Below are 24,488 nucleotides of genomic sequence, written 5' to 3'. Positions count from 1 at the left end.
TCCATGAAGAGGAGGAAAAGTCTACATGTTTAAATGGCTTATTGCCATTGCTTTAGATGTACTTACTGTTCCATTATTGAACTTAATTCTGAACAAGTATCCCATTTTCTGTTTGCTTTAGGAAATGTCTGTATAATTACTGAAAATGCCAGGAAGCATTATTGAAATTAACAAAATATATGATATAAAAGAATAAAGTCCAGTTCTCAGAAGGGAGGGGTGGGGCTAATAGTTATAAAAGGAACAGATGTGTAGGATGTAATGGGCTCCATCTGCCTCAATTTTCATGAGATGCTGCATGACAGCATAAAATGCTGATTTCTATTTAGAGTTGTATTTGGCTTTGAAAGGGCATGAAAACCTGGCACCTGAAAAATTCTTCTGGTACCCAATATTTCCCATGGGTTTAGCATCCTTTTGGCTATTTAATAATTGTGGTATAAAATGATAACACTTTAAGCCTACTCCACAGCTGTTTGCATGTCTGTATATAAACAAAAACTTTGTGCAGCTGGTGGCTATAATACCAGCCGAGCAGTCTCCACACTTAGAGTTCATGTCAATGGAAGCACAGCATTAAATTTAACAAAGTGGACCATCTTGAGAAAAAGGTATTGGACTGCACGAAGAAAAATCACTACCAAATACACAAATACAACCATTTTGCATTCTGCCTGAGAAAGTATCCTGCAGATTGTTAGAAACCCAAATCCAAAGGCTGGTATAGTTAATAACATGAAAACATTTATGTTCACAAATTTTATTTCCTGCTCTGGCAATACAATATTGAATAAGCTTAAGTAAAATAAAAGCTCTTTGAGAAAGATGAAAAAATGAGAATCATTTATGAATCGTGTTAACGGGGGGCCAACGACTGGCATGGACACAGTGGCACCAAATAACTTTATGACTCAGTGCTAGAACTGTTCTCAAGCATTCTTAATGAAAATCACTTAAAGTGGATGTAGCAAGAGCAATATTTATAATAGTTTTGGCCTTAAATTATTTTCCTTTAATTATTCAATTATCATTCTTCCTGAGTGATCTCTTATGAAGTAAAATTTCAACAGAATAGGCAACTAATGGGTTAAATGAGAAACATGGAGTGTCAATTGCTATTATATTTACTTTTATTTTATATTTAATATCAAATAATTACTTAAAATTATTGTATTAACTTAGAACATGGAACACAGCCCATGATGTTGGCACGAACTAGTAACAAAACTAATCTCTTAAACTGACACGATGTCTATATCCTCCCATTTTCATAACATCCATGTGCATATCTAGAATTCTCTTTAATCCCCTCGATTGTAGTTGCCTCCCTGGCAGTGTTCCAGCACCCACCTGTCCCCTTTAAAATCTTGCCCCACACATCTACATTGAACTTGACCACTTTCATCTGTAATCCATGTCATCTTGTATTAGACATTCAACCCTGGGAAATTGATTTGATCTGTCAACCCTGTCTATGTCTCATATAATTTTACAAGCTGTTTTCACTACCCTCCTTGGCTCAGTCGCTAGAAAGAAAATGATCCAAGTTTTCTAACCTTTTCTCGTAGCATATGCCCTCTAATATAAGTAGGAAAAATAGAACACAGAACAGTACAGGCACTTCGGCCCACAATGATGTGCTGACCCTTTAACCTTTAATTAATCCTTTTTCAAATTAAATTAACCCTTCCATCCCACATAGCCTCCAATTTGTTTTGTATCTATCTACTTATCTAAGAATCTATTAAATTATCTGTCTCTCCTGTCATCCCTGGAAGAGTATTCCATACATCTACCACTCTGTGTAAGGAAAAAAAAATTCTACCACTATACTTTCCTCCAAACACCTTAAAATTATACCCCATTTCTGCCCTGGGAAGAAGGTCCACTCGATCTATGCTCATATCAGAACCTGGTTTAAAATCACTGGCATATGTTGTGAAATCTGTTGTTTTGTGGCAGCAGTACATTACAAATCATATTTATAAAATATATGAAACACAATAAGAAATATCTCTGCTGATAATAAAATCAATAAGTAGTATAAAAGAGATTAAAAAAAGTGAGGTAGTGTTCATGGGTTCATTGTCCATTCAGAAATCTGACGGTGAAGGGGAAGAAGCTGTTCCTAAAACGTTAACTCTGTGACTTCAAGCTCCTGTACCTCCTTTTTGATGGCAGCAATGAGAGAGGGCATGTCCTGGGTGATGGGGGTCATCTGTAGAAATTTGTGAAAGTCTTTGGTGACACACCCAGTGTCCTCAAACTGCTAATGAAATATAGGCAGTGTCGTCTCTTCTTTGTAATTGCATCAACATGTTGGGTCAAGATAGATCTTCAGAGATGCTGATACCCAGGAGCTCGAAACTGCTCAGCCTTTCCATTGCTGATCCCCTGGTGATCATCTTGTACACATCTATCAAGTCACCTCTCATCCCTCCCTTGCCCCAAAAGGAAAAGCCATAGCTTGCTCTGCCTATCCTTAGAAGACATGTTCTCTAATCCAGGCATCATCTTAGGAATCTCCTTTACGCTATCTCTAAAGTTTCCCCATTTTTCTTATAATGAGGTGACCAGAGTTGAACATAATACTCCGAGTGTGGTCGAGCCAGGATTCTACAGAGCTGCAATATGACCTTTGTAGCTCTTGAACTTAATCCCCCTACTAATGAAGGCTGACACACCGTACACCTTCTTAATCACCCTATAAACTTCCCCTGCAACTTTGAGGGATATATGGATGTGAACCCCAAGATCCCTTTGTTCCTCTACACTGCTAAGAAACTTGCCCTTAACCCTGTATTCTGCCTTCAAGCTGAATCACTTCACATTTTTCCAGATGAGTTCCATCTGCTACTTCTTAGCCCTGCTTTGCCTCTCATCAATATCCTGCTGTAGCCTTCGACAACCTTTTACACTAATCACAACACTACCAACCTTCATGTCATCTGCAGACTTATTAACCTAGCCTTCCACTTCCTCATCCAAGTAATTTATAATCAGAGACTATATCCCAGAATTGCAATAAACTACTTGTCACTAACATACAGGCAGAATACACTCAATCTACTACTATCCTTTGCTTTCTGTGGGCAAGCCAGTTTCCCTGGATCCCATGACTAAAGAATTTTTGAATAGGCCTACCATGGGAAACCTTGTCAAATGCCTTACTAAAATCCATATACACCACATCTACAGCTCTACCTTCAGTGTGTTTTCCCCAACCAATTCAATCATGCTTACAAGAAATGACCTGTCTCTCGCAAAACCATGGTGACTGTTCATAATCAGACTGTGGGGACTATATATGACAATTCCTTCACTGATGGGTGAGTCCAGGACAAGAGATCACAGTCTTAGAATTAGAGGATACCCATTTAAAACAGAGATGAGGAGAAATTCTTTTAGCCAGAGGGTTGTGGATTTATGGAATTCGTTTCCACATACAGCTGTGGAGCCCCAATCATTGAGGGTGTTTAAGGAGGAGATTGAAAAGTATCTAATTAGTCAGGGTATCAAGGGATATGGGAAAAAAGACAGAAATTGGAACTAGATGGGAGAATAGTTTAGCTCATGGTGGAGTGGCAGAGCAGACTCGATGGGCCAAATGGCCTACTTCTGCTCCTTTGTCTTGTGACCTTGTGAATTGCTCAGAAATCTTACTCTAATAAACTTCTCCAATTGCTTGCCCACCACTGATGTAAGTCTCACTGGTCTATAACTCTGAGAAAGATATACAAAGACAGAAAACTCAATCTCACCTCTGCTCTCTCACCAAAGTCCCTCGAGCCAAAGCCTCAATTCCCCACTCTAACCCTGTCCCATTGCAATAATGATAGCTGCACGCGAACTTCACTTCTTTTTATTGGCCCTTGCTTTGTGTCTATTCACCCAAATAATTTCAATCCCCACGTGGATTGCTGCTCATAGCTGTGGACTCAGTTTTAAACTCTGCGGGTTGATGTTCAATGTTCTGTGTGTTATTTATTCACTCCATTGTTTGCATGATTTGTTGTTTGATGATCTTGTTGTGTAGGATTTTTCTTTAAACAGGTTCTATGGTGTTTGTTTTGCAGCTGCCTGCAAGAAGAGGAATCTCATCGATAATAAATGGTCTTTGAACTTGGAACATGGTAGCATGCAGAGAAGCAGCGGCCTCTCCGGCTTCCAATAATGGTGCTGATTTTAAATTCTTAGATAGTATTTCAAAGTTTCTAGTCGCTGATTTCAGTAAACCAAAGCTCCACAATACAGCACCCCTGAACTTTTAGACAAAATTGCTTATAATCCACTGGCAGCAAAGTTAACAGATGCTCAATGGACAAGGGATTCTATGAAGACCAGGCTTGCTGACAATGACCTGGCTTAGTTGGATCAGCAGCACAGGCAGTGTGAGAGGAAGCAGGAATATGGCCAGAGAGCTAGGTTACTAGTTAGGTTAAGAGCTGACCCAACCAGGCCAGCAGTACCAACAGTTTTCCTTACCAACATCCGCTCACTGGAAAATAAAATGGACTCAATTAGTCTGAGAATAAACGTGCAGAAAGAGAAAGAGGTGCATTCTGGTTTTTGCTGAAACGTGGCTGCACAACAACATGCCCAATTCAGCATTCCAACTCAATGGAATAACTCTGTTCCATGTGGATAGTAATGTTCTGTCATCGGAAAAATCGAATGGATTTTGTGTCTGTGTATGCCTTAACAAAGCTTGGCTCACAGTCACGTTATTGTGCAGCCACGTTTCAGCATCCCCTCCAAATACAAACACTAAGGATGCACTGGGAGAGCATTATGGTATCATTATCTCTCTACAAAATAATCATCCAGACAGTCTCTTCAGAATTGTAGGAGACTTCAATCAAGTTGACTGTCAGGACATTTTATCCAAATTCTATCAACATGTCACTGTGGCTGCTCGGAGTATAAACAGACCGGACCATGTTTATACAAACATGGCACTTACAAAGCCATCCTAGGACTTCATCATGGCCTCTCTGATCACATCTCCATAATGTTAATCCCAGCATTCTGACCACTGCTGAAAATGGAGAAACCAGTCAAGAGGACAATCACTGTATGGCCTAATGAGGCAATCTCTATGCTTCAGGACTGTTTTGAATGGACTAAATGACAGATGTTCAAGCAGACTGCCACAAATGAAGGAGACATGGTCTTTGTGGTATATGCCTCATTTGTCAACTGTTTCATCAGTAGGTGTGTCAATGACGTTGGTAACTCAAGAATGGTTATCTCACAACCTAAGCAGAAGCCCTAGCTGAACACAGAGTTGCACTCCCTACTAAAAGCCCGGCAGGCTACCTTTTGGCCTGGTGATTGAACAACTCTTGGAGTAGCCATAAGAACCTCATTCTAGGCGTCAATTCTGCAATAACTGCTGACTCAAAAACAAATTCAGGTAAACCTCTCCAATAGCGATGCCCAGAGAATGTGACTGGACATTACTGTCGATGTAAGGAAAAGTATTGTCAACGGTACCAGTGAGACCTCCCTCCCCAATGCTCTAATCAAACTTTATGGAAACTTCAAGTGATGCAACTCCATGCAAGCCACGAAAGCTAACCCCCTCCTCGATGAGCAGCCACTGTAAGAGCAGCAGATGTGAGACCCACACTGCAGAGAGTCAAACCTGTAAGGCGGCCGGGTCAGATAACATTCCTGGTTGAGTATGCACACTAGCTTACTGCTGTCTTCATGGACATCTTCAACATGGACACTGAACCAGGCCACTGTCCACAGATGCTTCAAATCAGCCACCATCATCCCTGTACCAAAGAACTCTACATTTCAGAACTAAATGACTATCGCTGGTTGGCACTAGTGTCAATTATCATGAAGTGCTTTGAAAGATTGTTAATTGAATCTTTGCCTCTGTCACCATTTGTTCATCAGGCCAGCTGTCAATGTCTCTCACTAAGTTGAAGAGAGCTTGCCTCTTATCTAGTCCTTATAGCATTCAGTAGGTTTCAATGAGAACTACACCTCACCCCACCACCACATTCTTCTAAATTCCAGTTAGCACAGACCCAAATTAAGATTATGGGGAAAAGGCAGGTAGGCCAGATCAGCCACGATCTTATCGAATGGTGCAGCAGTCTCGATGGGCCAGATGTCCTACTCCTGTTCATATCTGTTATGTTCAAAGATGCCAAATGCTCCTCATTGAACACTGAACAGTTTTGGACTCTTCATATAAGAAAAGATGTGCTGACATTGGAGAGGATTCAGAGGAGGTTCACAAGGATGATTCCAGGAATGAAAGGGTTATCATGTGAGGAACGATTGATGGCTCTGGGCCTGTACTCACTGGAACTTAGAAAGATTCGAGGGGAATCTCATTGAAACCTTCTGAATGTTAAAATGCCTAGATGGTGTAGATGTGGAAAGGACATTTCCCATGGTCTACAACAAGAGGGCAAAACCTCAGAATAGTTGGACATCCACTTAAAACAGAGATGGAGAGAAATTTCTTTGCCAGAAGGTGGTGAAATTGTGAAATTTGTTACCATAGGCAGCTGTGGAGGCCAGGTTGTTGGGTGTATTTAAGATGAAGATTGATGGGTTCTTGATTGTCCATGGCATTACAGGAAGAGCACTGGGGAGTGAGGTCAAATGGCCAGTGATCCAATATCAGCTCTCACCTCCCTTTTACTATTTATATAACTTTAAAAACTTCCAGTGTCCTGCTTTTTATTATTAACTTCTTTGCCCTTGTATTTAATCTTTTCCTTTCTTATGGCTTTTCCATTGTCTTTTATTGGATTTTAAAAACTTCCCAATCATCCAATGTAACACTCACTTTTGCTGCATTATATGCCCTTACATTGGCTTTCATGCTGTCCTTAACTTGCCTTGACAGCCACGGTTGCCTACACCTGCCATCTGAGTACTTTTCCTGGGGGACGTGTCTATCCTTCGGCTTGTGAAACTTGAGCCACCTGCGCTCTGCCAGCAACCCCACCAGTATCCCCCCTCCAATCCATTTGGGGAAATTCCTCTCTCATGCCTCTGTAATCCCCCTTATTCCATTGTGATACTGATACATCTGACTTGTGCTTCTCTCCCTCAAATTGCAGTATGAATTCAGACCTATTATGATTATTGTCTTCTAAGGGTTCCTTTGCTTTAAGCTCCCTAATAACATTGGATAACACCACACCCAGTCTAAGACAGCCTTTCCCTGAGTAGGCTCAAGCACAAGCTGCTCTAAAAAGCCATCTAATAGGCATTCAACAAGTTCCCTCTCTTTTGATCCAACACCAACCTAATTTTCCCAATCCCCTTGCATATTGAAGTCCTCCATTACAATTATGACATTACCCATATTACATGCCTTTTTCCAGCTTCCTTTGCAATCTCAACCCCACATCTTGACTACTATTTGGAGGACTATATATGATCCCCATAATGGGTTTTTTTTTCACCCTTGCAGTTTCTTAACTCCACCCACAATGTTTTGACATTCTCTGACCATATGTCACCTCTTTCTAAAGATGTAATTCCATCTCTTACCAACAGAGCCACACCACTGACTATGCCTTCCTGTTTGTCCTTTTGATACAAAGTTATGACCTTCATTCAGCCATTACTCAATGATGCCCTCAATGTCATACCGACCAAATTCTAATTGTGCCATGTATTCATTTACCTTATTCTGAATACTACATGCACTTAAATACAGCACCTTCAGTCCTGCCTATTTGAATTTTGCTTCTGTGGTACTGTCTGTATTTATACCCAGTCACTGGCTTGTCCTTCCTTACATTCATGTTAAACCCATCATCTACTTGTAAACCTGCTGGCTCATCCTCAGCTCTATCATACTGGTTCTCATCCCCCTGTCATATTAATTTAAACCACTTCCATCAGCTCTCATAAACCTGCCCACAAGGATATTAGTCCCTCTCAGATTCAAGTGCAACCCATCCCTTTTGTATAGGTCACATCTGCCCCAGAAGAGGTCCCAATGATCTAGAAATCTAAATTAGAGGAAGAGGATTTGCAATACTGTCTGTATTACAATGGTGATTGCATCTTTCGTATTTTTGAGTACTACCTGTGGTCTTGGTGGATGAGTCCTCCAAATGTTTCCCTTGAGTAGAGCTGTAATATTGTCCCTGATTATTTGGTAACTTCTCCGCCACTTTAATCTTCCTCTCAATGTCTTCTAAGACACAATTAGAATCTCTTCAAAGGCTCTTCGAAAACCCTGGAACGTTTAGTGTGCAATCCTGTCCTTTTCTGTGAAATGACTACAACATCATAGTTCTATGTTTTGACCCATGTCAAAGTTCATATTTCTTGTCCTTTATACCCCTTCAACTTAAACACACATCAACCTCTCCATCCCATCATGTATATTGCCTAGATCCTACTTGATTTTCTTACAAAATTATTGGTCATCACAATTAGCTTTCTCCCTATCCTTCCACTTATTGAAATGGAGTTCTAGTTCCCATTCAAATCTATCTAAACTTCCAATCTTCCATCTGCCTCACTGCTAGTTTCAATCCCACCTTCCTGCCAATTGAGTCTACACCATCCTTAGTAGTTGAGCAAATCTCCTCACCAGTTCTGGTGCAACTCATCTCTCTTGTACAGGAAAGTTCCAATGGTCCAAAACTCCAAAACGTTCTCCCTGCACCAAGCCTTCAGCCATATATTCATCTACCGTAGCCGCCGATTGTTGCCCAAAGCACATACATCTTGTGGATAGTAATCCAGAGATTAGCCTGTCAATGTCATGGCTTAGACTCATTTTCTAGGAAAGGTTTTGGGCACGGTGTGGTGTGGTAGTAGTCATGTTAAAGTTTAGGGATAGGAAAAAGGGAGAATTAGAGGTCAGGAGTAGTAAATGAGGGGTCTTGGTAGTTTAATTCCAGGTTGGTGCGTTCCGCAGTTGAACGCCAGTAATCCCAGAGATCAAGTCAGCATTTGCTGAGGAGACCAGTGACCGTGCCCCCCCCCCCCCACCTCCCAGGTCGGTGAGTCCTTATGGGCAGTGAGTCTCAGATATGCATGGGAGTGACAGGGGCCAGTGACCCCCTGTACACTGGAGTCAGAGATCTGTGCAAATTCAGAAGTTGAAGCCTGAAGGTCAATCTATGATTGGCAAATGCTGAGGTTAATGCCCAGACATTGGCGAAGTCTAGAGAGCAAAGACAAGGGTCAAAATCCGGTGCATGGTGATTCTGGAGGTAGAAGCCTGAAGGCTGAACACTGAAGATAGATGTTTGAAAGAGTCATGAGGGCCTGGATAATCAGGGTCAGAGGCATGAATGTCAAACCCATAATCAGCTCTTGGGATCTAAGTCCTAAGACCACACCTGTGAATGGCAAATCCTGGGCTCAAGTCCAAAGTACCAGCAGCAGGACAAAGCAATGCATGACAACGTAGAAAGAAAAATAAATAAGTAAATCAATTCCAATAAGTGTATATATGTATTTTAAATAGATTAAAATAGTGCAAAAACAGAAGAAATATATGTTAGAAAAAGAACTGAGGTAATGTTCATTAAGAAAAGAATAATCCCTGAGTGTTATACTTGATCAGAGGGTGAAAGTAAAGCTTAGGCATCCATGATCAAACAAGGGATCTGAAACGATCATGATCCTAGAGTCACAAACGAAAGAAAATCTGCAGCTGCTAGAAATCTGTGAGGATTACATTCCTTGACTTCTCTAGTGCCTTTAACACCATCCAGCCCAAGATCTTAAGGCACAAACTAACGGAGATGGGAGTAGACTCTCACATGGTGGATTGGATAGTGGACTACTTGACAGATAGACCTCAATATGTGCGGTTGGGAGACTGTAGGTCTGACACGGTTGGTCAGCAGCACAGGAGCGCCGCAGGGAACCGTACTCTCTCCGTTCCTGTTCACCCTGTACACATCAGACTTCCAATATAACTCGGAGTCCTGTCATGTGCAGAAGTTCGCTGATGACACGGCCATAGTGGGGTGTGTCAGGAATGGACAGGAGGAGGAGTATAGGAAACTGATACAGGACTTTGTGATATGGTGCAACTCAAACTACCTGCGTCTCAATATCACCAAGACCAAGGAGATGGTGGTGGACTTTAGGAGATCTAGGCATCATATGGAGCCAGTGATCATTAATGGAGAATGTGTGGAGCAGGTTAAGACCTACAAGTATCTGGGAGTACAGTTAGACGAGAAGCTAGACTGGACTGCCAACACAGATGCCTTGTGCAGGAAGGCACAGAGTCGACTGTACTTCCTTAGAAGGTTGGCGTCATTCAATGTCTGTAGTGAGATGCTGAAGATGTTCTATAGGTCAGTTGTGGAGAGAGCCCTCTTCTTTGTGGTGGCGTGTTGGGGAGGAAGCATTAAGAAGAGGGACGCCTCACGTCTTAATAAGCTGGTAAGGAAGGCGGGCTCTGTCGTGGGCAAAGTACTGGAGAGTTTAACATCGGTAGCTGAGCGAAGGGCGCTGAGTAGGCTACGGTCAATTATGGAAAACTCTGAACATCCTCTACATAGCACCATCCAGAGACAGAGAAGCAGTTTCAGCGACAGGTTACTGTCGATGCAATGCTCCTCAGACAGGATGAAGAGGTCAATACTCCCCAATGCCATTAGGCTTTACAATTCAACCGCCAGGACTTAAGAACTTTTTAAAAGCTATTATTAATGCTTTTTGAGATAGTGATTTAGATGCATATCATATTTTTTACTGAGTTAAGTATTGTATGTAATTAGTTTTGCTACAACAAGTGTATGGGACATTGGAAAAAAGTTGAATTTCCCCATGGGGATGAATAAAGTATCTATCTATCTATCTATCTAAAATGCTGGAGGAACACAGCAGGGCAGGCAGCATCTATGGAAAAGAGTAAAGTCAATGTTTCAGCCCAAAATATTGACTGTTCGCTCTTTTCCATACGTGTTGCCTGGCCTGCTGAAATCTTTCGGCATTTTGTGTGTGTTGCATGGTCATAGAGTCACAGAGTTGTTCATCAGAGATACCACAAACTGCATGCTACCCCCTTTGTTCATAGATTATTAAGGGTTTTTAGTAACATCATGAGTTAATGGATTTGTAAAAAAAACTGTCTACCTTTTGTGCATTATTTGAATAATAGCAGCAATCAATTTATTTTAAACGTATTGCTAATTTTATCCAACCTGTTTGTTAGTGACTCAGACAGCCTTACTATTTTGTATATTTATTTTGTTCCATTGTTCATACTGCCTCAATTCATACTTTGTTTGCTTCCTGCATGACAAATTTATCCCACCTTGTGATACTTCCTAATGCCTTAAATATTAGCAGTCAGAATTATTTTAAATAGGTAAACTCAATGTTTCCTATTTAGTATATAGTTCTCCCAACATTAGACACCACTGTATCTTTATTCACAACCTTCTATAGCTTTGGTTACATATGCATTATATCTCAGTGGCATTCATAACATCCTCTCATTGATATACTGATAAAAGTAGGAGCCTACCTTTACAGAAATTTTGAAACAAGTTTGATGGCATTTACAGGAATTGGCAACTGGGAATTAAATAATTCAAATGTAAGAGGAAAAAAGTACATTTTTTATTTGCAATTGGCACAGACTGTGGGCTGAAGGAACTATTCCTGTGCCATAGTACTTTATGTTATATTTTCTACTGTGTGTTTTTCAAAAGAATGAGATTTTGCCTGCACATTTTGTTCTTGAACTTCTGATGCAAATTCTCAACACAAAAGCTTCAAACTGTAGAGTTACCATAGGAAAAAAAGTTAAAAAAACCCAAGTACCATTGGTATAGGTTTCTTGGGAGATGAACCTCGATACATCAGCCACATTCAAGTGATCAGTATGATAAAGACAAATAAATAATTTTACTGGTTGCACCCTGACTAGAAGTAAATTAAGTTCTAGGAACTGCATCTCAATCACAAAAGATTTATTTTTTATTTCTCTACTTCCAAAGCAGTTTGAGTGAAGCATAACAGCAATGAGCTAAGTAAATAGGCACAGAGCAAATAAAAATCATGATTTAGAAAAAATAAGATAGTCAAAATTCAATAGTTTGCCTTATCTTTTCTAAACAAAACCATTTTAACTTAGAATTCCTGTGGAAATTCCCAAATACATGGTCAGTGAATCTTTATTTTGACTTATTTCCTCACGAAAAGAAAAAGAGGTGATCATTTCACAATGGGCAGCAAAATTGTTTTCATGTTTTCTTAGAAGCACAAAGACATATTTTCTTAGAAAGTTTAAGACCATAAGACCACTGGATCTCTGCTGGCCTGTGCTCCTGACAATTCAACTTGCTAATGTCTGATGGCTAGAAAATAAGATACTGTAAGTTAGCTAAGTCTGTGCCTGAACCAGTAGGTGATGAGGGACTGCTGCACACTTGTCCTAGACAGAAACATAGCTCCAGCACACCACTCCAGAATCAACCATCCAGTTAGTAGGCCTAATCTCCTTTTGCGCTTTCCAATAAGACCTGCTGAGGAAGTCTGTATGTGGTGTGTGAATGCCTCAGTGGTAATGGGCCACTGCTCACCACAGACAGAGATTTTAATGGTGAAGTTCAGGGCCTTCTACTTACCAAGGGAGTTTACTGTTGTGATTTTTGCTGGTTACATCCCTCCCTCTGCTAGTGCTGGGTAAGCACTGCATGGGCTCTATGGCACAACCTGCAACTTTGAAGCCACTCGCTGCGTGATTGTTTTTCATTGTTGCTAGAGACTTTAATCATGCCAACTTGAAAACAGTTCTGCCAAAGTTCTACCAGCATGTCAACTTCACAACCAGAGCAGAGAGTATATTAGACATGGTTTATTCTAATGTTCATGGAGTCTACAAGACTTCCTCCACTCCCAGCTTGGACACTCAGACCACACATCCATTTTACTTATCCCGGAATACAGACCACTGGTTAAATGAGTCAAATCACAAACAAGAGAAAACCTGCAGATGCTGGAAATCCAAGCAGCGCACACAAAATGCTGGAGAAACTCAGCAGGCCAGGCGGCATCTATGGAGAAGAGTAAACTGTCGTTTTTTTGGGCCGAGACCCTTAATCAGAACTGGAGAAAAAAGATGATAAGTCAGAATAAGAAGATGAGGGGAGAGGAGAGGAAGAAATAGAGGGTAGTAGGTGAATGGTGAAACCAGGAGAGGGGAAGGGTGAAGTAAAGAGCTGAGAGGTCGATTGGTGAAAGAGATAGAGGGCTGGAGAAGGGGGAAATCTGACCAGAGAGGATGATAATGGATGATGTAACCTCAGTCAAAAGGGTACATCAGAGCCTACATGTTCTGAGGAGATCGAGCCATGCAAGGCTGCCCACCCCCATTCTAACAACAGGAGCACCATACAGAATGTCCTGCCTGGCTGCATGGTACAGAAGCTGCAAGGCATTGGACCATCAACAGAGGATAGTTAAAAACTGCCTAGAAGGTTACCGGAGGTTCCCCCCACATCTGTGACATTTACAGGGAACATTGTGGACAAAGGGCCTGAAGAATTATTGAAAATCCCTACCATCCATCCCACAACTTCCTGAACCTTCTACCATCAGGGAGAAGGTACAGGAGCATCAAGACTAGGACTGCCAGACTGGGCAACAGCATCTTCCCTCAGGCTGTGAGACTAATGAATACCCTGCCCCCACCAAGTTCTCATCACTAGAGCAGCAATCTATTTACTGTTAACTTGCACTGCATACTACATGTATTTTGAATTATATTATTATTACATTATTAGTGATAATATATGTTTATATGTTATGTATGATTATATGTTTTGTGGGTGCACAGCGGTCCAGAGAAACTGTTTTGTTTGGTTGTATATATGTACAATCAGATGACAATGAACTTAAACCTGAACATTGAAGCAGAATAAAGCCATTCAGCCCACTAAGTCTGCTCCACCATTCCGTCATGGTTGATTTATTATCCCTCTCGATGCCATTCTCCTGCCTTCTCCCCTTAACCTTTGGCACCCTTTTTAATCAAGAATGATTCAAATACATTTTAAATACACTCAATCACTTGGCTTCTGCACCTGTCTGCAGCAATGAATTCTATAGATTCACCACCCTCTGGCTAAAGAATCCCTCCACATCTTTGTTCTAAAGGGATGTCCTTCTATTCTGAAGCTGTGCCCTCTGGTCCTAAACTCCCTCTCTACATCCACCCCATCTAGCCCTTTCAATATTTGATCAGTTTCAGTGAGAATGCCCTCCCCTCCATCTCCATTCTTCTAAACTCCAGCGAAAACAGGCCTAGTGCCATCAAACGCTCCTTGTACGTTAACCTTTTCATCCTTGATATCATTTTCATGAACTTTCTTTGGACCTTCTCCAATGCCAGCACATCTTCTCTTAGATAAGGGAACCAAAACTGCTCACAATACTCTGTGTTTTCTGACCAATGCCTGATAAAGCCTCAGCATTATATCCTTGCTTTTGTATTCAACTGCTCTAGAAATGAATCCTAACATTGCATTTACCTTCCTTACTGACTCAAGCTGCAAGTTAACCTTTAAGGACCATACACATCCCTACACTATATACCATCTACCACTTCTTTGCCCATTCTATTAATCTATCCAAGTCCTTCTGTAGACTCCCTGCTTCTTCACCACTGCCTGTCCCTCCACCTGTCTTCGTATCATTTGCAAACTTAGCCACAAAGCCATTTATTCCATAATCCAGATCATTGACATATAACATAAAAAGAAACAGTCACAACAATGACCCCTGTGGAACATCTCTAGTCACTGGTAGTCAACAATTATGAACATTTCAAAGACCTTAAGACATAGGAGCATAATTAGACCATTCAGCCCATCGAGTCTGCTCTGTCATTCCAACGTTGTTGATTTATTATCCCTCTCAATCCATTTCTTATGCCTTCTTCCCCATAACCTTTGACTCACTTATTGATCAAGAACTTTCTCCCCGATAAGACCTTATTTTCATCCCGAAAATTGTTATAGTAATTACCAGAACTGTTATTTTTGCATATGATAGTCTGATGCATGCAGTTAGGATGAAAAAGTGAAAGTGAGTATCGAAATCCACTCAGAGATGTCAATGAATCAGCCACATAATGGGAAAAATTTCACAAAAAGGACACATGAGGTCCAAGTGGTCTCCAACTCAGCATAATGGAGAAATGTGATTACTGGGACTGAATTCCAGCAGGTGAAGATTTGTTTTTAATTACAGAAGGCAATGCAATGTTTAACTCATACCATCTTAGTAAGCTGTTGCATGACAAGAGGATCAGGTGCCTACACATGATGGAGGAATTGCAGAGGTCAGACAATACAGCTAGAATTGTGTAAAGAAGCAGCCATTTCAACAGGTCTGTCCGTCAAAGTACCTGAGATTTTTAGCATTGCCAATTGTAATTTTAGATTTCTGGAATTCACTGTATTTTACTTCTGTGTTAATGATCTAATAAGGTTGTAGCTGCACATTTTTGTACATCTGCAAACTCATCATTGTTAGCCAAGGAGATGCAAAACTGAGAACTGCAGGTTCGACCACGAGGAAATCTGCAGATGCGGGAAATTGAAACAACAACAACACACACAAAATGCTGGTGAACACAGCAGGCCAGGCAGCGTCTATAGGGAGAAGCGCTGTCGACGTTTTGGGCCGAGACCCTTCGTCAGGACTGCAGGTTCCATGGTATCCTCACAGGTACAGCTTTGAGAGTGCTTTCATGACATTAGCAAGCCTCCCCACTGCCAGAAGGTGTAAGGAATCCATTAGTAAATAAATAGTTTCACTGTGTTGAGGGAAATCACTTAACTAAGCCAAATATATGCAAAATAGCAGACAGAATATTAAAACTGTTTCTGCATCACTTCTTCCTTAGTTAATTTTCAAAGCTTGAGTGATTAAAGGTGTAAAACTATTTTCAGTGTACTGTAATTATGGAAAAGATTAACCGTACAAAACATATAGCATATTTTTCTTTGAATTAGTTACAGCAAAGACTAAATGTCAATGTATTTTCCTACGACAGAGTCGTAGAATCATAGGGTATCAGAACATAAATGAGTCCTTCTTTCAACATGACCATGCTGACATTTCAGCCCACATTTGGTCCATATCCTTCTGAACCTTGTCTATTTAAGTGCCTATCTAAATGTCTCTTAAATATAGTAATTGAATTTGAGTGCCCCACCTCTTTTAGCAGTAAGTTCCAGATATAAACTATTCTCTATCTTAAAAATTTAGCCATGAGATTTATTTTAAAACTCCTTCATCTCAACTTAAAGCTATGTACTCTTGTTTTTGATACCATGGGAAAAAAATTCTGACCATCTATCCTATCTATGCCTTTAATAATTCCCCTATCACGTCAATGTGGTTACCCGGTATGATATATTACTGTGATATTCTTCTTCTGCAGGAAGACATTGAGAAATAATTCTCCATAAGTAAAGCTATCCTGTATGAACTCTCCAGCTCAAAGTTGGGAAAGGATTAAATGCTATTTCTCTTGTGCTGTGTCGGAAGTTTACAATAGGAAAATAAGAGAGAAAAGCTATTAAAATACACAGTCAGACTTAATGGGAGATGCTCATTGTCCTCACACTGTTTTACTGAACATGCTTGAAGTTAATTCATTCCTGGTAGCACAGCAGTGGAAACTGCAAACAGTTTCAAACTCTTGAGAATGCATACCTTGCACAACCTCTCATGGCCCCAGAACACATTCCTGCACATTCCAGACCGGTCACCAATGTCTCTACTTTCTGAAGAGAGCTGGACAATGCACATCAATATTCATGATCTTCTACAGACAGATTGATTTATCTATCTACCACCCCATGTATGTATGTATGTATGTAGCTATCTATCTATCTATCTATTTATTTATTCATTCATTCATTCATTCATTTAGCAAAACATCATGGAATAGGCCCTTCCAGCCCTTTGAGCCACCCCAGCCAGCAGCTCCCAACAGCCCTGATTTAACCCTAACCTAATCTTGGGAAAATTCACAATTAATAATATAGCACTAACTGCTACACATCCAGATGTGTCGTACAGAGCATCCGAACACGCTCTCAACGGTAGTCAAAACTGCCCAACATATCACCTACACCTGTCTCCCCACCATCAAGAATATATTATATATACAGAAAGTTTATATAGACCTGGACAACACAAACACCTACGTCAGGATGCTGTTTATTGACTATAGCTCAGCATTTAACACCATCATTTCCACAATCCTGATTAAGATGTTACAGAACCTGGGCCTCTGTACCTGACCCTGCAACTGAATCCTCAGCTTCCTAACGGGAAGACCACAATCTGTGTGGGTTGGTGATAACATCTCCTCGCTGATGATCAACACTGGTGCACCTCAGGGGTGTGTGCTTAGCCCACTGCTGTGCTCTCTCTATACCCATGACTGTGTGGCCAGGCATAGCTCAAATACTATCTATAAATTTGCTGATGATACCACTATTGTTGTTAGAATCTCAGGTGGAGATGAGAGGACATACAGGAGTGAGCCATGCCAACTCGTGAAGTGGTGTCATAGCAACAACCTTGCACTCAATGTCAGTAAGATGAAAGAGCTGATTGTGGATTTCATGAAGGGTAAGACAAAGGAACATATATCAATCCTCATTGAGGGGTCAGAATTGGAAAGAGTGAGCAGTTTCAGGTTCCTGGGTTCAAGATCTCTGAGGACCCAACACGGTCCCAACATATTGATGGAGTTATGAAGAAGGCAAGACTATACTTCATTAGGAGTTTGAAGAGATTTGGCATGTCAACAAATACACTCAAAAACTTCTATAGATGTACTGTGGAGAGTATTCTGACAGGCTGCATCACTGTCTGGTATGGAGGGGCTACTGCACAAGACCAAAAGAAGCCTGCAGAGGGTTGTAAATTTAGTTGGCTCCATCTTGGGTACTAACCTACAAGTTACCCAGGACATCTTCGAGGAGCGGGGTCTCAGAAAGGCAGTGTCCATTATTAAGGACTTCCAGCACCCAGGGCATGCCCTTTTTTCTCTGTTATCATCAGTTAGGAGGCACAGAAGCCTGAAGGCACACACTCAGTGATTCAGAAACATCTTATTCCCCTCTGCCATCTAATTCCTAAATGGACATTGAACCAGTGAACACTACCTCACTTTTTAAATACGTATTATTTCTGTTTTTGCACAATTTTTAATCTATTCAATATTAATTGAATATTGTAATACTATAATTGATTTACTTATTATTATTATTTTATTTTTTACTTCTTCTATATTATGTATTGCATTGAACTGCTGCTGCTAAGCTAACAAATTTCACAACACATACAGGTGATAATAAACCTGATTCTGATTCTGTTTCTGAAAACTGCTGGAAAAAGCCCAGCAATATTATGAAAGATTCCACATACCTTACTTATGGACTGTTTGTCTCTCTCCCATCACGGAGGAGGCAACAGAACATCCAAGCCAGACCCACCAGACTGAAAAACAGTTACTTTCCCCAAGCAGTAAGGCTGATTAACACCTTCACTGAGTATCACAGACCACTACACTCTCCAACACTACAAGTTTAACATTTTCTCTCAGAGTCACCTTATGTACAGACACTCCTGTACCTAGTGTCACATATGTACATACAATCAAGCTATGTATATGAGCAAACTTACGTATTTACATTTATAGCTTTTAAAAATTAGTTTGATTTTTTAATTTATTGTGCTTTTGTGTGCAGCATTGGATGTGGAGTAACAATTATTTTGTTTTTCTTTACACCTGTGTCCTGGAAATGGCATTAAACAATATTGAACCTTGAATATTATTTTGTTACCTGAAAAGACATCAGAAGAATTCATGTTCGGGTTTTGCAAAGAACTCCAGTGGCCTTTATCAGGAAAAATACCAGAAGCTGCATGACGTTACAGTCTAATCGTACCCAGTGGACTAACAATATTCCCCATATTAGGATTTTTGGGGGATAAAACAGTAATAATCAGGAGATATGAGTAGCAGCTATTAATACAAATCGGGATCAGTTGTCAAACCATTTGAAGTGTCACCCACAACAAAATTACAAAGACAGCCACACAAGTAAGCACTACTGTCTGTGAAGTGAGAATGCCTCTTGCTCCTAGCAAGAGGTGTCCAAAATGATATAGTTTAGAAACTGCTATGTCATTTAGCCATTTTCATATGCTTTGACCAAGTGTATATTAAAATAGCTCACTGTCATGTCAACTAATCAGACTACATCAAACAGACAACAGGCATCTTCAGATAACATATTTTGAACCATTGTGACAAAGATCAAGGAAGGTTGGAGACTGGTTATTTTGTCACCTGGCTGATTATGCATCGTCATAGCATGTTTGTTCTATCAATCATTTGAAGCATTTGTGTATCCAGAGAGTCAGCTTTCAATACAAAAGCAAATAAAAACTCTTTTAGGATAATGGATTCTCAACAAAGATGATTGGATATTCAAGTCAATCATATCAGTTAAAATATGCTTTCATTGTAAATATGGAACTCTACAGAAGCATCTGTTTACACCCAAATTATTGAACTAAATGATGCAATTGTAATTATTGACGCTATTTTTTAATCACTTGTTATCTAGTGTTTGAATGTAATGAAACTCAAAGATATTCTATCAAGGGTTCTCCCAGGAGTTTCTTTCATCAGATCTCCTCCTGAACATCTGCTTGTGCTGAAGACAGACCTGTTACACCTACAGTTCCGGTCTCAGCGTGGCTTCATGTGTCATAGCATGTCACGCAAAAGAAGTGTTATTGAAAAGAGAAAATTATAAGTTCTATAAGCAAGAAAGCATCATCACCTCAAAATCAGACCTGTATTATAAGATTATTGTCAATGTGTTTTAATACACACAATTCACCTTATGGACATATTGCATTAATTTCAGCACTACACTGTGTACAAAGCAATTCAATGAAAAAGAGTAATCATAAAAATAGTTAGGTTGTACTATTCTTATGTTATACAATGATTCTTTGCTTTAAGTCATACAATAAATATTAAATTATTCAAATGCTAACTATCTTCTCCACAATAAAAGCATGACATGGGAATAGTTAAAGACATGGCAACCTTTTCAATGTAGTTCATCTCTCTAGTATTCCACTTCAACATCAATTGCCTTTTAAATGATATAAGAATTTTTTTCCTACCTGTATGGCTAACTGAAATGGTTCAAAAACTCGGTTCTAAATTTAGTATTTACTAGTCGGAACTCTGATCAACTCAATTCTTTTGAAATATAATTTGAAGAAACATTATGCATTAACTTCTCTGCTGTTTAAACTTATCCATCAGATATCTAGTAAAAGGATCATGTTTGTTTCATATTTTCTACGTGTGAAGAAGAGTCATGTGGCTTTTATTGCAATTTCACCCAGTACTTGACTGTATCTATAGTGCCTCAGAGTTGCATTCCATCTTCTTTAGCAATTTCTGAGGTGATGTCCATGATTCTCACTGCCACTCGCCCTAGTTCCATGACAAACCAGAGGATCCAAGAGTTGAAGAATGGGACTAACAGGTTTGCTATACAAGGAGTCAATAAATGCTTCTTTGTGTTGTAACAATTGTATTGTTCCATGGTTCCATTCTTCACTATTCTGATCGGAACCAGAGTATTCTCAGTCAGATTTTACCAATGAGTGCTTTCTTGTATTACACCAGTAGCACTTAAATCCAGAAATGTACCTTTTCTCATCTTCATACTCTTTTTTTTGTGGTACTAATCCCATCTTCCATATGGCATTGATGTCACTTTCCTGCATCTCTCGGGAGTACAGGAGATAGGATGTTATGTTGAAGTTGTATAGGATGTTGTGAGGCCTAATTTGGGATGTCACATGCAGTCTGGTCTCCTGCCTACAGGAATGATGTCAATAAGACTGAAACAAGACTGAGTAAATTTACAAGGATGTTGCTGGGATTTAAAGACCTGAGTTATAGGGAAAAGTTAAATATATTAGGATTTTATTCCCTAGAGCATAGGAGAATAAAGGGAGATTTGATAGAAGTATACACAATGATGTGGGGTATAGATAGGATGAGGTGTATGGGGTGTTTAGGGAAGGGTAGCACCTCTGGTGGGGGGGCCTGCCGTGCCCTTTTTCAGGGCAGCTCATCCACCTTTGGTCCTCAGCTGGCGCTCAGCATTCAACTGTGGCTCCAAGTAGCTGTAACACGCGCAGCGGCCACACCCCGGTAAACCATCTCAGCAGACGGGCCAAACCAGGTGAGGGTAGCGGATGGATTTTCAACCCTTGGTGAGGTAGGGGATCTGTCTATCCCAGCATGTGAAGTCTGACCCTGGCAAATGGAGCAGAGGAGACTGATTAATGGTCCAATGGTCAAGAAGGTAGGCCAGGAGGCGTTGGTGGAGCGCTAAGAGCACGACAAAACACGTAGACGTCCTGGTCGTCCACTGCAAGAGGTGGTGATCTCTTTAAATTCACCTGGCAGAAGGCAAAGGCAAACCACTGCTGTGACCTGCTGAGTACATGATTTCCCAATATGTCAGAGAGGCGTGGAGGGGAAATTGTCCACCAACTAGAATTTCCAGATGTGACCTAAAGCGAGCGATTGATAGGATAAATGCAAAACTGCTTTTTCCACTGAGGTTGGGTGAAACTAGAACCAGAGGTTATGGGTTAAGACTAAAAGATGAGGGTGAACCTGAGAGAGATCTTCTTCATTCAGAGTTGGTGTGAGTGTGGAATGAGCTCCCAAGAAATTTGGATAAGTACATTGATGGAAGGGATATGGAGGGCTATGGTCCAGGCATGGGTTGATATCACTAGACAAAATAACAGTTCAGCACAGATTAGATAGGCTAAAGGGTCTATTTATGTGCTGATGTACTCAACGACTCTGCAATACCTTACACAGCTCACTTGTTTACATTGTTAGATTGCTTTTCTAAAATATAATCTTGAATTGACTGAGCATCTCACCAGCAGAATATTAGAAATATTGAAGTTATATTTATGAGGCTCATGATCTTTGCTCAGCTGCCATCAGTTTACATATACCACCTTCCTGAACTGGCCCAATTTTCTAGTTGGGTGAGGTGAGCCAACCAATTTGAAATATCAACAATCTATAATCTTGGACTCAGCCTTTCACCTACCACAAGGATCAATTACTTCCAATTTCATGGGATATAACTTGCTCAAAGTCCCTCACATCTCAATTGCAGCTGAAATCCTTATTCATTCTGTCACCCAAGAATCACGTGTTTCAATGCCCTCTCGGCCAGTGTCTAATTAATCACAGTTCATAAACTGCAGCTTATTCAATCCTCTTGATGCATTAGTCTTGCTCCACTAAGTGCAAATGTACTCATGTTGTCAACAGAATTAACAGGGTCATCTTGATACTAAAGTACCTTTATGGATTTTTCCATAGCATTTCTGTATAAAATCTTAGGAATTATAATTTGAGGGATGCAAATCACAGACCAACTAATTGTATTGTTGTCTGCTTTGATATGTTCAAGCATTACTTGTTCTGTTGCATTGAAGTTCCTACAACTTTCAATCATATTTCCATTTTGTTTTGATCAGTAATTAATCTAGATTGTTTGCAATTTTAAATCAATTGCCAACTAAATACCTTTATAAATAATTGTCTGAGTTGATGTCATAGGAGCTTGATGTCAACATTTTGATCATAGTGAAACATCCCATGCTTCAATGCTGGGATATTATCTGAATGCCTGAAAAATGCCTTTTCTATATTGAATAAGTCTGATCATGATTTTACCTAGGTTAGATATATCTGCACTTCACAAAATATCAATTTTGCCATCGCACATTTTCCTTTCTGTTTAGATGCAGCCTGTCTTGAAACCTCAATCTGATCCACTTTTGCAGGGCTTTGGGCAGTATTTTTTTCCTGTTTCTTTGTTGTCTATGTAGACTAAAATAGATGGAAGCTTTTTTCTACAAGTATTTGCCGTCTTTTTAAAATATCCCTTACCCTATAATATGGAGGCAACTAACAGAACCATTACTATAATATCTATTTGTTCTGTCATTAAGGACTCAGAGACATTTGAGATCTGGTACAAAAGGGTGAATGGAATGCTGTATTAATATATAACCTTTACACATCACAAACACACTGTTCACTTCACGAACAGTTGTGGCACAGCTACAGCTGTTACATCACATCAATGACTTAGACTTGATTCTGGCCTTCAAATTTGCCTATTATGGTTTTCACGTTATGGTTTGTTTGGGTTGTATCTGGAACAAGCTGCCAGCACAAGTGGTAAAGGCAGAGATAATTATAATTCAAAAAAAATATTTGGACAGGTACTTAGATAAGAAAGGCTTAAAGTGGTACAAGTTTAATGCAGGCATATCGGCTTAACCATCACAATCAGAATGGACAACTTAATTTCTCCTCTGAAACTGGCTAATGTAAATTTTGTGTCAATTTTTAGACTGGTATATAAACTCAAGACTTTTGATTTACTGAGCCAATCTTGACATCTATCAACTATCAAGAGTCAGGACCTTCTGCATGCCACACATCACGAGGAGATGTTAGAGTGTGTGTGGCAAGAGAGATTTCAAAAGAAGTGAACGGAGCAGTCAGGAGATGTTGGATTGTGTGTAATTAGGCACAGGATCAAGGCCAATTTAAAAAAAAGTTCAGTTTAAGCGGAGAGGCTACTGTAGCAGCAGTAACTGTCTGAGTAGGCCAGTGCTAGAGTGAGGACTTGAGGCTTTGGCTCATAGAGATTTTAGTGAAGAGAGGCAGAGGCTGCAGGTAGATTTTTTTAAATACTCATTTAATTCTCTTTCTTTCTTATTGACCTGACAGCTTAATGTTCCAGGGTTCCATTGTTTTAGATGTGATAGAGTGGGAAGGATTAAAGGGGAAGAGATAATATTACTTGTCAAGGAAAATATCATGGCAGTGATCAGATAGGTCAGACTGGAGAGCTCATTTACTGAGGCTATATGGGTGGAAGAGAGGAATAAAAAAAAAACACATTAATGAGATTATAGTAGAGAGACCACCCAATTGTCAGTAGGATTTAGTACAGCAAATTTGTAGAGAGATCGTAGATTGCTGCATAGTAGGGAATGTTAACTTTCTGCATATTAATTAGGATATTGATACTGTAAAAGGACTGGATGGGATAGAATTTGCCAAATGAGCTCAGAAAATTTCCTTTCATCAATAAATCGAGGTCCTACCGAGAGAGAGAATGATACTAGATCTCCAAAGTGGGAATGAGACAGGGCAGGTGAAAAAAGTTTGTGTGGGGGAATACGTTGCACTTAATGATCATAATGCCAATAGTTTTGATATAATTACAGAGAAGGATAGGTCTGGTCCTCAGGGTGAGATCCTAAATTGGAGAAGTGCCAGTTATGATGGAATCAGAACAGACCTGGCAACTGTGGATTGAGATAAGTTGTTT

The sequence above is a fragment of the Hemitrygon akajei genome, chromosome 9, assembly GCF_048418815.1.
Source record: "Hemitrygon akajei chromosome 9, sHemAka1.3, whole genome shotgun sequence".
Lineage (NCBI taxonomy): Eukaryota > Metazoa > Chordata > Chondrichthyes > Myliobatiformes > Dasyatidae > Hemitrygon > Hemitrygon akajei.
This window is presented reverse-complemented; position numbering follows the sequence as displayed.